Below are 17,613 nucleotides of genomic sequence, written 5' to 3' on the forward strand. Positions count from 1 at the left end.
CACATGTTCTTTGTAAGTGTCTTTATGACGAGGGGGATGATACTGTAAGGCAGATGGCCCGCTCGAGGCTCATCTCGCCGTGTCGGTGTATTGTCTTAGCCGTGCATCTCATTAGGCACGTCCCTTTGATGCCTGTATCTCGTGTTTCCCGATACCTCCCCTTTTACACCCTTTCCGATCCCCCCACTGTTTCCATCTTCCTCTACACCTGTTTTCGTCCCTATTTCGATCTGTTTTACTGTCGATTGGAATGCACTAATGTTGGGAAGATGGGTTTTTACAGTTGGGAACCGCCAAATGTTTCCGCACTTATGTTCCGGACCCTGTGTGTATCAAAGTGACTTAAGCGACCCCTCTGGGGGATAATTGTGGGAACCGGGTTGTAAACCTTTGTGTATCACGTTGTCCTATGGGTAAATTCTGTATAAAAGGAGCGATCCACAGAACCAATTTGAAGCAGTCTCCCCAAGTTGCACGTGTTGTACTTGTCGTGACTTCTGTGTTCCCTGCAGTAAATAAACCTTTAATCTTTGACGCCGAAGGAAGTGTCCCGTGTCTCTGTCATTCGTACGCCGGAACAGGTAACCCACGAAGGTTTCAGGTGTTGTCCCCTGGCACCGCTGGGTGGTAATAAAACCCAGTCCTTCAGTTGGCGCCCAACGTGGGGCTGCATCAGTGGTACCGGTCCAAGCCCGACGATCGTGAGGAACTTCGTGTGAAATCTCCGAGGGAAGGTGCACTCCGCTTCATCGATCCTGTTGTCGAAACAAGTGGCCCGAAGACTTTTCCCGCGAAGATTCCCGCCTCCTGACGGCTGCGACGGACTGCTGCCCTGACTGTAGACCTGTTTTGGCGCCTGGCGTAGACCTTGGTATAGCGAGACGATTGACGGGCCTTCCTGGTGACGCCATCGATCTTTGAGTTAAGTATTTGTGGGTCGCTCCCAGAGTCCTTAGTTGTTGACACTTTAGCAAGTGTTTTTTTGTTGACGCTGTGTGAGTGTTTTTGTCGGTGACACTTTGCTAGCGTACTTTGTTGTGTTGTTTGACGACTGCAGCCGCCAAAAACCGAGGGTTTGTGCTTCTTGCTGGGACTTGGTAAATCCCGTAACCCTTGAAGTTTGTGAAACTCGGCTAGTGTGCAAGATGCCTGGTCGTAGTACTTTGTTCAGTTGTTTCAGACCTTGTGGTGAGGATTCCCGACTGGAGGACTCGTGTCCGATACCTCCGGTTGGAACTCCGACTTATGAACTGTACAGTAAACATGGGCTAGGCCCGATTACTTTTAATGATTATTGGATTCGTTATACAAAGAAGGACGGTGTCCTTAGTTGGCCACCTCATGGTAGCTTTGAGACCCCGATCCTAGATAACCTAGAGGCTAAATTATTCGAGAAAAAGTCAAGGCCGGCCATGTTTGATGCCTTTCGGTTGTGGCGTAAAGAAGCCCGACAGAAAGAAATCAGACAGACTAAACGAAATCAGAGAGATGGTGTTGCCACCATTGTAAAGAAAGCAGAGCAGTTCCAGCGTGACAAGGAGGTTAAGGAAAAGGAAGTGTTTGATAGGCTACAGCGTATGTCTATAGATAAGTGTTATCCTGTTTTGCTTACTGAGTCGGAAAAGAAGGAAGACGCAGTTGAGGATCCTTTAATGTCTTATCTTATGAAATCGCCACCTCCGTATGTACAGGGTACCGCAGTTCCTGTGGTTCCTCCTGTACCTGTTCCTGCACCTATTCTCCCTTTGCCTGTTCCTCAACCTGCACCCGTTCTTCCGACTGTTCCTGCTCCTTTGCCTGTTGCTATCCCTACTGCTCCTCCGCTTCCACATACTCCTGCTCCCGCTACTGCTCCTGCTTTATTAACTCCTGTTGTTGCTTCTGTCTCTACTCCTTCTCTTGTTAGTCCTGTGTCCTATATTTCTCCCTCTACTCGTAGTCGTAATTCTCCTATTGCAGCTAGTTTCTTTCATTCGCTTGGACCTGTTCTTGGGTCCGCTGGTTCTGATGGTCCTCAGAGACGTAGTCAGCTTCCCGGTAACAGGGAACGTGCTGCGCTATACAACATGGCGATGGGTTGGATGACACACCCTCTTAGAAATCCGCCACGTATCGTACTTGATACATTTTGTCAATTCACTGTACCGACACAACGATACGTGTTCGAAGAAATGTGTAAGGTTTTGCGTGATCAGATATCGGCCGATGCACCTGACGAGGTGTTGACCGCTTTGTCTGATCTACAGCTTCAGTTCTCGACTGGACTGATAGTGGATACCAATGTTCGACGTGCTGTTGAGCGGCTGCTATCTTTTCGTCCTACTCCTATACCTCAAGCCTTGTTTGTTGAGGATATTGGAAGACAGCCAGATGAGTCTGGTCAATTTCCCATGCGGGAAGTTCCACCGGTATGGATGCCAGGTGATGCTAATGCTGTTCCTATTATTCTGCCGCATTTCCAGAGAGTATGGATACATCTCCCATGGAAACGATCAGAAGTGTTACAGGTAAAGCAATCTTTGCCTGACCCTCGCAAAAATCCTGCTGGGTACTATAAAGAATTATCGCAGCTCGTGGACGCTACGATAATGAATCTTGCCGATATCGACATGTTGTTCGGCAATGTTGTGCCTCAACCGGTATGGGCTAAGATTCGTCAGGAGAATCATCCAAATGAATTAGGTGGCGATTGGGCTGCTCTTATTGCGGCCGATACGCGACAAGTTGGCGGGGCTAAGCCTGAACAACTCATTACTGCTCTCCCCCAAAGAATAATAACGTTAATGAAAACTCTTATGCCAGCTATGAGGGTGAATTGGGACAAACTGTCAGCTTGTAAACAAAAAAAGGACGAGAGTGTCTCCGACTTCTTTACGAGGTTTGAGGAGGCATTCATCGATCATAGTGGTCAGGATATGAGTACTGAGGGTGGCCAAAGGTTGTTCGTGGATAAATTTGTTTCGAACTTATTGCCCGATTTGAGCAATAAATTGAAGAATTCAGAAAGTGCGTGGGCCGTTTCTACCTCGGCTCAAATACTGGCTACGGCACAGTATTATGAGAATAGAGAGAAAGAAGAAAGTGACCGTGCTGATAAAAAGACGAAAGAACTTAAAACTAAAGTGTTGTTGCAGCAAGCGTATCCTCCACGTTCGAATCAGAATACTTTGCAACAAAATCGATCACAGCCGCAATCGAATCGATTACAAACTCGTAATGACTCCTCTTCTCAAAGATCTTCATTAGGATACAATCAATGTGCCTATTGTCGACAGGAGGGACATATCAAATTCAATTGTCCTGTTCTGAACGAACGTAATAGGGGTAGTTCATCTAGAGGGGGTCGTGGTGGTTCACAGCAGACGTCACGTGGAAGAGGTCGTGGTGCTCAGAATGACCGTTCAGATAACTCATCAAATTCCGATAATTGTTTTGATCAACGTGGATCCTCGCAAGGACGATCTGCGCAGTACAATGTAGACGATTATTACGTCGATCAGGGAATTGATGACAGTACTTACTAGGACAGCCATAGACAAGGAGAGGGAGTGGTATCAGTTCCGGTTGATCAGAGAGGGCCTTACGTCGCAGTTGCTACATCGGGCGTCGTTGAGCCTTTTCTGTTGGACACTGGTGCAGCGAAAAGTTCCATGAAGCATTCGAAACTCCCTGGCGCACCTTTGTCTGGCTTAACAAATGTTTCCGTTGGATTCTCTGGCGCCCCTGTTAGCAATCCAGTGTCGCGTCCTTTGCCCCTTATAATTGGGCCCCGTGAGCTAGAAGCTCCGTTGATTTTGACTACTGGTTGTGGTGAAAATCTTTTGGGCCTGGATTTGCTTAAACGTTTGCATGCGACCTTGTATTGTTCTCCAGCGGGTGTAAAACTTACGCTGGGAGAGAGGGTTGTCTCTCCCATGTACTTGTCTCTCGATAAGCTTCCACCGGAATTGAGTTCTCTTCCTTCATCTTTGTGGGCAACAGGTCCCAACGATGTGGGCCTGCTTGACATCTCCCCTTATGTTGTTCAATTGAAATCTAATGTGCGATTGCCACGTATTCCCCAGTATCGTATCTCTCTTGATGGTGAACGAGCATTGTTAGCGATCATCTATGATTTGATCGAGAAAGACGTAATTGAAGAAACACGGGGAAACGTGTGCAACAGCCCTGTACTGCCCATTCTAAAACGCACTGATCCTTCGAAACCTCCTGTTTATCGTTTTGTTATCGATTTACGGGAGGTGAATAAAATTGTGATTCCTCAGTTCCCCGTTGTGCCTGACATCACGGCGCTATTGACTCTGATTCCAGCTTCTGCATCGTGGTTTTCGGTGATTGATTTGAAGAATGCGTTCTTCAGCATTCCCATTGCGGAAGAGAGCAGAGACCTTTTCGGTTTCTCTCTTGGTGGACGCAGCTTCCGGTTTAAACGCGCTCCTCAGGGCTACTGTGAAAGTCCGTCTATTTACAGTCAAGCCCTGAAGGGTCAACTGGATGCATTTAGGTTGCCGGCTGGTGCGGCCTTAATCCAATACGTCGATGACCTATTGGTGGCTGCTGATACTCAGGACATTTGCAAAATTGCTACGGTATCGCTGCTGCGACATCTCTGCGAGTTAAATCACAAGGTGTCACCTTCTAAACTCCAATATTGTTGTCAAGAAGTAACCTATTTAGGTCACTTATTGTCAAAGGAGGGAAGACGGTTGACCCCAGAGAGAATTGCGGCAATTGCGCGAATGGCTGTGCCAACAACCCAAAGAGATGTGCGTGCCTTTCTAGGTATCACGTCGTACTGCAGGCAATGGATTCCAAACTTTTCATTGCTGGCGAAACCATTAGTAGCTCTTACGTGCAAGGATGTTTCAACTCCTTTACCATGGACAGAGGAATGTCAGAAAAGTTTTTCTGAATTACGTGATTCATTGTGTTCGGCTCCTGTGTTAGGTACTCCTGACTATAGCAAGCCGTTTACATTATATGTTCACGAGAGGGAAGGTTGTGCGTTGAGTGTCTTAACGCAACCTTTTGGTGGTAAGCAACGTCCATGTGCATATTTTTCCTCGACCTTGGACCCAGTAGCCAGAGCATTGCCGAGTTGTTTACGAGCAACAGCGGCAGCTGCGGTGTCCATCCGACAATCAGCAGGATTGGTCATGGATAATATGCTTACGGTGATGGTTCCGCATGCAGTTGACACTCTTTTGAATCGTACGAAAACTCAGCACTTGACGAGTGCGAGGTTGTCTGGGTACGAGTTGACGCTGTTGGCAAGCCACATTCAAATAAAACGTTGTAATGTTCTGAACCCGGCAACTTTGTTACCAATTAGCTTAGAGTCAGATGAAATGACAGAACACGACTGTTATTTGAGGACAGAAGAGGAAACAAAAGGTCGAGTGGACCTTAAAAACACTCCTTTGGATGACCCAGATGGAACGCTGTATGTGGATGGTTCATGTTTTAAATTACCGAATGGCGATGTGACTACTGCATATGCTGTTGTAACGTTGAATACTGTTGTTGAGACTGCGAGATTAAATCAGAATTCTGCCCAAGCCGCAGAGCTGATCGCTCTTACTAGAGCATGTGTGTTAGCGGAAGGGAAACGTGTGAATGTGTTTACCGACAGCCAATATGCTTTTGGCGTCGCACATAGCTTTGGACGGTTGTGGAGAGAGAGAGGTTTTCTAACATCCCATGGTACGAAGATTCAGCATGGCCAGCTTGTGAATGATCTTTTGGATGCACTTACGTTGCCTAAGCAAGTGGCGATTGTTAAATGCAGTGCGCATCGTAAGGTGACGGATGATGTTGGTCGTGGTAATGCTTTTGCAGATGAGATTGCTAAGGAGACTGCCCGGAACCTTAGCACTCGAATGTATGTGACGAGTCCGGTTAGGTGGCCTACAGAATCGAGTGTGTGTGAGGACACTATCGAGAGTGTGAAAGCAATTCAGAATGAGGCCACCGAGACTGAAAAGACGAAGTGGAAAGAAAGCACGGGAAAGTTGGATGCGAATGGTTGTAGGATTGACTTATCGGAACATAAGAGATGGATGTTGCCTGATGCGTATGTGCTAGCTGTTGTGACAATGGCACATGGGTTAGCACATATTAGTGCGAAAGGTATTTGCAAGTTGCTATCTCCTGTGTGGAAGAATGATGGTATTACGAAATGTGCTGAACGTTTGGTTAAGAATTGTATGGTGTGTATGTTGTACAATCCTGGTAAGGGAACCCCAACTCCTCCTGGTAGTTTTGCTCCCCCTTCATGTCCCTTTGAGGTGATTCAATTGGACTTCATCCATATGGAGCGATGCAATAACTTGAAATACGTTTTAGTTGTGGTTTGTGCATTCTCCCGATGGATCGAGGCCTATCCTCTTAAAGACAATACAGCTTTGTCTACTGCGAAAATCCTACTGAAGGAATACTTTCCTCGGTACGGAATGCCTAGAGTCGTGTGGTCCGATAACGGAAGTGAGTTTGTGGGGAGTGTGATGAAGAGTGTGTGTAAGGGCCTTGGAATTAATCAGAAGTTCCATAGCGCCAATCATCCCCAGTCAGCAGGTTTGGTTGAAGGGTATAACGGCACCCTTAAACTAAAACTAGCAAAGATTCAGGCTACGACTGGTCTCTCGTGGCCTGACGCCTTACCCTTAGCGTTACTGTCAACAAGGGCAACTGTACACTCCCGAGTAGGGCTCAGTCCCTATGAAATAGTGTTCGGTCGTCCTGCTAACGTTTGGGGGGTCCCTAGACCGGGTGTGTTCTGTGATCTTGAGTATCCAATGTTGATCGATTATCTTCATGACTTGACTGCTAAACTGAGGTTAATTCACCAACAGGTTCACGAAGCATTGCCGACGCAGACGGAGGGTCCAGGCCACCAGCTCCAGCCCGGAGATTGGGTGGTGACGCGCAACTTTTCGCGCAAGAACAACTTGGACCCGAGGTTCACTGGACCCTACCAGGTCCTCCTTGCCACGAGAACTGCAGTTCGTCTTGAGGGACGGAAGAATTGGGTGCACGCCACCCACACCAAAAAGGTCCCTATCCCGTTGCCAGCAGACTCGTGGGTGAGGAAAGGCATTGCATCAACTGAAACCGAAGGATTGCCGACGTTTGTACCTTTCAGTGACGCGCAACCTGTCGAAGAATCCTCAGTGCAGCAAAAAGACACTGTTGAACATTTGCCATCAAAAGACTCAAGACCAGAACATTCAACTGATCAACAGAACGCTGTCTCTTCAACGGATCCTTTGTTTGACGAGCAGACACGTCCTGGGAAAACCCGATACTTTTTGCGATCTAGCACAAGAGACTAATAAAAGATTCTGTTCTGTCCCTTGACAATTGCATTATCCCGTTTTCCACGATCAGTTTGAGCACTCATATCATTGTAATTATTTTTGTATATATTCATTGAGTTCCATTCCCTACATTTTTTTCCTTCTACAGCTGAGAAACATTGTGTTCGCATATATATACATTTGTGAAATAAAGACCGTAGGGCCGCGCGCGTACTTCCTTCTGGTTAGCAGGTCTTGACACTAGGTTAAAGACCGTCGGTTCCTGGGAACTCCTAGGGATTGACTACTGCTACACAGAACGAAGTGCGTCAAGAAACGTTGCGGACGGTCGTAGGGCATGGCATTTTCGAAGCTGACGGACTTGGAAGGAGCTCAAGCGCACAGATTCAAGTTGCAACAACTCAGTCGTACCAAATGTTTTGTGTTCCAAATATTCGTATTATTTTTGACTGTTTCTGCATTATTGGCGGGTGGGGTGTATTATATGATGGTTTACTTAACACCTTCTGCTATACCTACTCCTACCCCTGACTCTAAACCTACCTCCACTACATCTCCTCATTCTTTTCATATCTTACCCGAACACGAGCAGGCTAGACGTGCAGAATTCCGCAATAATTCCTTTATTCAGCTCCTTCATCAGCATCAGTTAGTGGTTAACACTACTAATTGTTGGGTGTGTGGGTTGATGCCACACACTACGGATAAGGGAATTCCATATCTGGTGTTACCGTATAGTTCCCAAGGGTCTGCTCGAGCATTTCAAATAATGTTTCGAAGCGCACTGGGTTTCCACCCCATTCGAGAACCACGTTCCCCCTACTCTGGTCCTACCTCGTATCAGAAACCTTTGTCTATAGCAATTGAAGACTTAGATAGCAATATCTATGATCCCTCGCTTATTCCTGAAGAAGAGGTACAAGCCTATAGGGTCCTAAGTAGAGGCGAATATAGTGTGTTCACCAGTGAAAAACAGCTTAAAAGCTCGCCACCGATATGGGTCGTACCCCACATTGGTAATTTTTGTTTAATAGGTCGTGGCCGAAGATCGAAAGCCCGACTTGGAGAGAGTGCTTGCACTGAAAATTACATTCTGCCTATGGTCTCGTCCCCTGTGTTTTTGGCTACCAAGGGTACATACTTTATCTGTCATGATCGTGCGTATGCATGGCTGCCCTCCGACTTCATGGGCTCATGTTTTATCGCAAACTTGTTGCCTCCGACGTTCACTGTAGATGCAGATTATCACAAGACTAGAATTGTGAGAGGTGTAATTAGCGAAGAGGATACTGCCGGTCAAGAGGCAGGAGACTTTTTCAAAGGTTTCCTCCCGTTTTGGGGACCTATGGTTAATAGTAGGAACCTGAGACAGTTGACTCGAGTGGTAGAATCGACAGCTAATATTACTGCCAGTGCCCTTGGTAATATCACCACAGAACTCCAGGCGGATAGACTTATGACGTTACAAAACCGTATGGTTTTAGACGTGATCTTAGCAGATCGAGGTGGGGTATGTAAGGTGATCCATTCGAGCTGCTGTATTTTCATTCCTTATAATGCTCCGACTGTCTATCAAGCCATCTCAAAGTTGCATAAGATCTCCGAATCCATACACGTGGACGTAGGGGATTGGACGCTACTTGGGTGGTTTTGGGGCCTAATGTCGACTTGGGGTTGGAAGATTCTGATGATCATCGGAGTCGTTGTGGCGTTCCTGTTCACGTGTTGCCTCTGTGTGCAGTGCGGTCCTGCCTTATGTGGCCTCTGTGCTACAACGTGTATGAGACAGCCACCTGTTACCAGGGGGACTCGATTGGACAGAGCTATGCTACAGCAACATCTAGATGGACTGATGAATATCGAGTATGATTCCGACTAGTGCTTGCCTACATGAGGGCAAAAGGAGCGTCTGAGGTTCCGTGACAATTGTAAGTGGTGTTTTTTCTGACTCGCACGAATATGATCGAGTTTGGTATCTATGAACCGCAAATGACGAGTTTAGTAATTGTGCGCAGTTTCGCTGTGCTAACTTAAACCGTTCATTTGTTATGTGGGTTTTTCATCTGTACCCACGGGTTCCATCTTAGATACGGCATCCATTTTGTCTCTTGCCCTCAAGTAGCCAGCGAACGGACGTTGTCCGCTTCGCGACCCTGGGACTCCCAAGATATTTGCGGAAGACACATGTTCTTTGTAAGTGTCTTTATGACGAGGGGGATGATACTGTAAGGCAGATGGCCCCGCTCGAGGCTCATCTCGCCGTGTCGGTGTATTGTCTTAGCCGTGCATCTCATTAGGCACGTCCCTTTGATGCCTGTATCTCGTGTTTCCCGATACCTCCCCTTTTACACCCTTTCCGATCCCCCCACTGTTTCCATCTTCCTCTACACCTGTTTTCGTCCCTATTTCGATCTGTTTTACTGTCGATTGGAATGCACTAATGTTGGGAAGATGGGTTTTTACAGTTGGGAACCGCCAAATGTTTCCGCACTTATGTTCCGGACCCTGTGTGTATCAAAGTGACTGAAGCGACCCCTCTGGGGGATAATTGTGGGAACCGGGTTGTAAACCTTTGTGTATCACGTTGTCCTATGGGTAAATTCTGTATAAAAGGAGCGATCCACAGAACCAATTTGAAGCAGTCTCCCCAAGTTGCACGTGTTGTACTTGTCGTGACTTCTGTGTTCCCTGCAGTAAATAAACCTTGAATCTTTGACGCCGAAGGAAGTGTCCCGTGTCTCTGTCATTCGTACGCCGGAACAGGTAACCCACGAAGGTTTCAGGTGTTGTCCCCTGGCACCGCTGGGTGGTAATAAAACCCAGTCCTTCATCCCCTTGCTGTACTCTTGGTCTCTATCTGAGAAATCACTTCCACCTTGTGATGAACACTTCAGCGTTCATGCCAATACAATCCTTACTATACTGGAATAATCACCTGTTGGACACTACATAGTATTTTCTGAGAGAACATTTGATCTTTGGCCTCTCTGATACGATCATACATTTGTAAAACTGCAATTCAGTACTTGCATCTTTCTAGAACAAAGATCATTTAATGATCCACATGAAATCATACATTTGATATTTCTGATGTTAATTTCATGTATTTTTGATGTCTTGCTTTCAAATGAATTAAGTGCATTTTGGTGTTTAGTCAGGGATTGCTCAGGGATTCATCAGTATTTAATATCACATTCTATTCCTACCGCCTCATACTATGCCTAAAGGAACTCTTGCATTAATCTAACAGACGCCTACCATACACTTTTCCTTTTATCCCCTTAGGGATTTCATAGCCTTTGTGAAAGCTTCATATAGGAATCCAGTAGGAAACATAATAACAAGGAAAATACTACACTAGCTTAACAGGTAACATGTCAGGGTGGGAAAAGTGATACAGGAGCAACTTATTTGAAAGAGCTGAGGGGCGGGGGATTTTCCTTTATTTAATTTGTTGTTTTTTGTTTTCTTGTTTATGTTCTACGGTTATTATAAAAAAAATTAAAGTGCACTGCAGTATATAGTAATCCCCTACACGAGTGGAGATGGTAAAGTAAAGTGAATAATTAGCCACAACAAAAGGATTGTTACAATGTAATATATATATGATAAATATTTAAGATGTGCTCTGATGCAGAGCTATCAATAAAAACAAGTTTAAAAAAAGAGCTGAGGTGCTACAGCGGGTGGAGGGCAGGGAGAAGTGTCAGGAACGTCTTGAGGTTCAGTAACCAAAAGCGAACAGGAGTGATGTATCTCATAGAAAGGAGAACTTTACATTGTAGATGTCACCAGAAACAAGACAGATGGGAAAATACGATTTTCCTTAGATGACCAGGGACCCAGGAAAAATGTGAACAGCTACTACAAGGAAATCACAGAATTGAATCTGAGTAAGACAGGGTCATCTTTCATTTGTAGAGACACTGTTTAATTGTTAATATGAAGGCACTCCGTTGAGACTTGAATGATATGTGCAGCCCCTTGTTTAGTGACAGGCATCTGCAGCAATTATCATAAAACATGTACTGAAACTTCATTTTGCAACAATATTTATCACAGAACCTTCAATAACCGCATGACCTACTGAGGTGACATGGCGGATCCCCATTGGGGAGAGTCCTTTTTTGCAGCTGGTTTTCTGGGGTGGAGAAACTTTGTCTCCCTGTAATTTGGGGAGATATGTGTAATTAAACAGATGTCCAGGAGAAGGAAGTTTGTGTCTTAGGTTGGAGGTTATTTCAGTAAACAGATATCTGGAAAAGTACCCATGGGCTTTGTGAAATTTAACTTAGACTTTTCATTTGAAATCCCTTTAGGTTGTGTTTTCTTCCATATTAGTGAAAAATGAAAGCCTTATGGAGTTCTCCATTAAAGCCCCTTTGTGAGTTCAGTTGCACAGCAGGTCTCCGATTTCTATTCTCAGATGAGGAGGCTTCCCTATGTGACTTCCCCCTTCTCCTAGCGGTAGAACCTCCACTGTTCCTTATCGTTCTTCCTTTGCAACATTCCAATTATTGCCTGGTCAGGTAAATGTCAGTGCCTGTCCAGGTTACCTCACGTACTGATGGCCGAGCTAGTCACAGTATCCATAAGGTAGCAGGCACCCTTTTCCACCATGCGTCTGTCTGTTCTCTCAATGGCCCAAAGCACTTTACCGACATCAGTCTCCAACTTGGTATGGACTAAGGTTTACTACTGTGCCCACTTTCTACAATCTGCCAGGGTCATTAGTGGCAATATAGTTTCTGTGAACCACAGTCGCCACCGGGCAGGTGCAGCGCCAAGGTTCATCTCTTAGAGAAGGAGGTGCTAGTCACCTTTAGGCTTCCTCCTCCCCCTGCCAGGTCGTGCCCGAAACACCCAAACCATGTGGGGAGAACTTGCTTATCTATGGCAAGGCATAGGTAACACATCTTCCCTGTGATCATTGCTGAATAGAAAAGATTGCTTTTCATAGGGGAAGATAAGCTTAAAATCAAAAGACCAATCAACAAAGTAGGCCACTTGTACTCAAACTAGGAGTCATGCGTCTCCTTTAATCAAGGCTTTTTTTCACAAATAGTACAGATATAAATATGATCTTTGTTTGCTTTCAGCTTCAATTGACAAAGGACCTCAAAGATCTTTGGAACCAGGCCCGGTCCAGGATGCTACTAGGCGGGGGCAAAATAATGTCCACGTAACTATAATATAAAAGCAGAGGCTTGAATCAGAAAGGGGTGTGACCTACGCTCTATATGGCTCTAAACACTGTTTTGAGTGAAAGCTTTGAAGAAAAAGAAGGCTAAAATAATATTTTTGCGAGTGTTTTAGTACATGCAGCTAGAGTTAGACCAAATTCACCTTCGCAGACCTGTGGACATTTCTTCATGATTGCTCAAATTCTGAATTATTCTCCAGTAAATCTGTTAGGTTAAAATGACAAACTGACATTTCAAAAGTACATTAACTGGTCCCTGAGAGATACCTCGCATAACTGCATAGTGATAATCTGGGACGGAGGGGCGGACTTAATCTCCACAATGAATGTGGGAAAAAGAAGCCAGAAATATGACCAATTCTAGATCTTAAAATATAAACTGTTATCTTTAGACCGAAACAAATGGCAGAATGAGCTAATCATTTAAATCTTCCACCCTAATTACCACACTTAATTGGCCTTAGCACCTCACATCTGCTGCCACTTCAGTCATGTCACCCCCCCCCCCCTCCCCCCTTCAGCACCCAAGCTGTATAGCGAATAGCCAGGATTCCATGGCACCCCACCAATAAATTACACTATCCTGGCCAATATGCTCCAACTTGGGCACACCGTCTTAGCGTGACTTTCGAATGCATCTAATCTATTACACTAAGTGAGCAGTACAGAGTGCAAAGTGAGCAGTTTCGCCAATTCAGTCATTGCACATCAGTAGTAAGTGGGGGGGAGAAATTCTCCTTCGTCTGTGTCTCTTCCACCACACAGATATGGTGAGTTGCTTCTTGTCTTATTCAGGAAGCAGAAATCAAAAAGAATGTATGTATATTTTGTGATCCGAGTGAAAAGGCCAATTTTCTGACACGTATTCATAGGGTGGAAATAATTACACATGTTGAGATTAGAAAAGACCCACTGCACTTTATAAAGTCATGTAGACACTACCTATTGAAAAATATATATTTTTGTCCATTAAGCATATTTTATGGTTCCAGAATGAAAAACATAACAACTCTCAAGCTAGGGACTACTTCAGCATAGTGCAGAAAGTGGGAATTTAATGGAAGAACAAGTGAGAGGCCTGATGATGCATGATCTGTCAGTGATTAACAAGCAATCATTTGGACAGGGGCCATGACTTCGTAACGAGTAGAACCAAGTGAGCCATAAATTTGAAAATGAATGCAAAGTTGAAAAGTCGGCAGCTCATCGCATTTAATGCAACTTGATGACTTGGAAGCAAGAGATTCTAACGAGCACAGTTTCTTGCAATAACCATACTCCAAGCTGTTTGAAGCGTAAAAGGCCATTTTATTAGGACAAGGTTGCAAACAGTTAAACTTTAATAAAAATGCTTCACTGCAAACATAACTTTATCATAACCATACCTCTCATTCTCCCTTGCCATTCTCAAACCATCTCACCGGTTTTACTCCTACCCTTTCACTCTGCGACCTCCTTCATATCCCCATTCTCCCATGTCACTTGCCCTCCAAACAACCTCTCATGAATTTCTCTGTGCTCATTGCATCCCACGCCTCACCATCAGTCACCTGTGTACCCTTAACCCCCCCGAGGGGTGGATCTGCCCGTATGTGACTCACAACCCCTCCAAAGTACCTCACGCCTATGCCCTGCAACCTGTCCTAAACTGGCACGATAGACCAAAATACCTGTAACCTTTCTTATAGCGTGTGTTTATTTAAATTAAACAATGGTCCTACCCTCCCGGTGTTGCTAGGTGTTAGGAAGAGGCTGTCTCCTCCCTTCCTGACCCCTTCATACGCCCCCTACTCCCGCCCCTTCCTTTACTCTCTGTGACCCCCTCCCCACCTTGTCCTTCCGGCCCTGCGTGAAGTGCCCCGGGGGAAGACTGGTCTGCGACCTTCACTTCCCCTGGTGACCGGCATTCTGAAGCCAACTAGCTGGTTTTACTTCTATGTCAGCTGCTCTTACTGTCCTCACTAAAGTCTCACGTGCAGTCAGCTCTCTGCTGTAAAAGAGGCCCAACAGCCACTCGGCCACTGACTATCTTATGATGCCATCAGTTGCTGGGAGTAAGTAGATCCAACTTGTGCCAGTTTGCCTCTCAAATGGCAGATCCTATTGGCTGTCAGACCCTGCTAAACACAATTCTACTTACCTTTGCAGCTTTTTTTTGAGTTGGTGCTAATCTTCAGTCTGACAATGTTTCAGAACGTGTTTTTTTTGTGCTTCATCTTGATAACAAGACGCACTCTGGACGTCATTGACCATTAGAGTTTTTGACGTAGGCTGGAGTGCAATCTTTACCCCCATAACGCCCCACAGGGTCCCATTATGAGCACATCATTAATGAAACCATCCATCAATTCCTGGCTAGTAACAATAGCTCCACTGATCAGGTACAATAATCGATCGAACGGTTCCGCTATATTTCGAGTGTCTGCCATCAGTTTTTGCTTTAACAGAGTACAATGGTAAAGATAAACGTCTTTCTTATAAAAACGTCTTTCTTTGTGAAATAAAACCACACTGACTGTGCAAAGGTTTTGCTTGACCGTAGATCTTGATGGCTCTGTACTCAAGGCCGTGTGTTATTGTGTTTTTCTGGAGCACAGCTGCATTTATCAGAAGAAATACATTGTTCAGAGATCTGTTCCCAATTACAGGAAAACATGACTTGGCTCTTTCTGGGCTCTTTCAGCACTGGAAGCACATTTGCCAAATTATTGTTTATTTTCTTAACTTTGCCAACTTCATTATTCCCTTTTATTGAATTTCATGGAGCCTTTCAGGACTTACCCTTTAGGAGGGAAATCAAATATGAAGTGGTAAAGTCTACACCATGTCTGTCGTCTCACTCGGTTCCCATGAATTGAAAACTGCTTGACTGTTAGCACTGATTTATGGACTAGAGGCTAAGGATAAGCACAGATATCCCAAATGCTATTTTTAATACACGTGTACCATCATTAATAAACCAACCAGAGGCCTCTGGAGCTAGCACTGAAGTCTCGGTGTCTGGGACGGTACAGATGCCGACCGTCCTTTGATGTATGTAATCTCTGCATCCTTTCTTTGATTTTAAGACAGTTCAGCACACAGAAATCTAACTTTAGCCTTCGCATTATCTTATAGGCTCTCTATTCACTGTCCTGACGAAGACCCCAACATGAGGCATGAATAACCCTTAAGCGTACATGGGGGTCGAAACGTAGACTACGCCAACCTAACACACCATAGGATTCAAAGAAAATAATTTATTTAACCTATGTGTGATGTAACTTGGGAACTTCTATACTACTTTGATTGTAAAGGCATTTTTTGATTTTAACGCAATGTTCTTAAAATGTCACACCATCTTTACCCAGTCCCTCACAACTTTTGCACTTCCCTTCCCTTCCTCACTGAGAGCACTCTAAATGTTATGAATTCACAATTACATTGAAGTAATGCTGTTGAATATATGAGACAATATGTTGAACAAACCACGGAAGTAAATGATTGCATAAATAAATGCAATTTGAAATTTGAATATTGTATATCCCTTCTTTAGAACTGCTCAGTTACATTCGGAAATTAACTTGTGGTGTTTGTCTGTATGGTGCAATACAGAACTTATCTCGTTAACCAATTGATTTATAACTCGGACCTCCTCTTTTTTGTACTGGGCCCATAGTGAGGCTACCCTCCCAGCCACCGGGAGGCAGAGCTTCCCCCCCAGGGAGGAGGTACGGCTAGAAAGATAACAAGACCATCGGATACGGAGGTACACTAGAGCACACATATCATAGCTGCCAAGGTTTCAGATTGCTGTGTGTGACATTTTTATAATTTCAGTGTAATTATGAGGGACATTTCAACAACTATGAGTGACACTTTCTCGCGAGAAAAATCAAGCAACGATGACCAGGGAAACATATAAGTTATCAGAAATTACACCCATTTGAGCAACGAGAAGATCTAAGAAGATGTTAAACTTGCCAGAAAGCACCAGAAATTGAAGGACACACACGTAGCTAAGAGTCACAACCCGGCCGCAGACAGCAATTTATTTCAAAAAGACACATTGAGTAATTTAATAAAAATCCATTCACTGATTACAGCACGGCGCCACCTGCTATTATTAACCGGAGGTTGAGTGCAAGTTGCATGGCTAATCTAAGCAATTTAGATTACAATACAATGAGGCATGATTGGGGGGGGCGGTGTCAGGGCAAGCCTCAGAAGAAGAGGCTGACTGAGGAACACATAGGCTAGCTATTTAAGCTGTATTATTTCAAAAGGCACTTTCTGAGACACTGACTGAGAAACAACCTTTACAACGCAACTTTTTCAACGCACTACCATTAAAACGAAACTTTTACAACGCAACATCCATTACAACGCAACCATTACAACGCATGACACTACAACGCATACCACTACAACGCATGCCATTACAACGCAGTCATTACAACGCATACCATTGCAACGCATAGTACCCTTACACTATCCAACACTTACCCTACTGTTGCACCCCCTGGAGTTAGAATAGTAATTTTTACCCCTACACTATCCAACACTTACCCTACTGTTGCACCCCCCTGGAGTTAGAATAGTAATTTTTACCCCTACACTATCCAATACTTACCATACATGCAATGTAATGGTATGCGTTGTAATGGTATGCGTTGTAAAGGTGTAAAGGTAGTATGCGTTGTAATGGAATGCGTTGTAAAGGTAGTTTTTAAAAATTAGTTGTAATGGCATGCGTTGTAATGGAATGCGTTGTAATGGATGTTGCGTTGTAAAAAATGCGTTGTAAAAGTATGCATTGTAACATCATACATCCCACTGACTAGCATTAATAATCCTAAAGTTGAGCGTCCGACCGCCCCGGCCGGGGTCCGGTGTGTCGCCCGCGCTATGAACTAAGTTAAAAAAAACATATGACACAGAATTGTTTACTTTAAGGCATTCCAGCTATTTAGCAGAAACATGTCCAACCGCCACTAGCCCGGGTCAGTAACCCGCGCTACCGGCGGGAATGGCAACGTACCTCAGGGAGCTCCTATGCCTGAACCAGCTGCAGTGTATGTCGCTTTGCTAGAGAGCATGCTTGTGTCCTCAAAC

At 44.8% G+C, this 17,613-nt stretch overlaps 1 protein-coding gene across 1 annotated transcript in view; it reads right to left on the reverse strand.

Annotated features, from left to right (window-relative positions):
* Positions 1 to 17,613, reverse strand: part of LOC147662586 (E3 ubiquitin-protein ligase NEURL1-like) — a gene marked incomplete at its 3' end in the record, with an annotated part of 229,345 nt that overhangs the window by 53,626 nt on the left and 158,106 nt on the right. The gene's annotated exons all lie outside the window — the stretch shown is intronic.

The sequence above is a fragment of the Lissotriton vulgaris genome, unplaced genomic scaffold, assembly GCF_964263255.1.
Source record: "Lissotriton vulgaris unplaced genomic scaffold, aLisVul1.2 SCAFFOLD_3172, whole genome shotgun sequence".
Lineage (NCBI taxonomy): Eukaryota > Metazoa > Chordata > Amphibia > Caudata > Salamandridae > Lissotriton > Lissotriton vulgaris.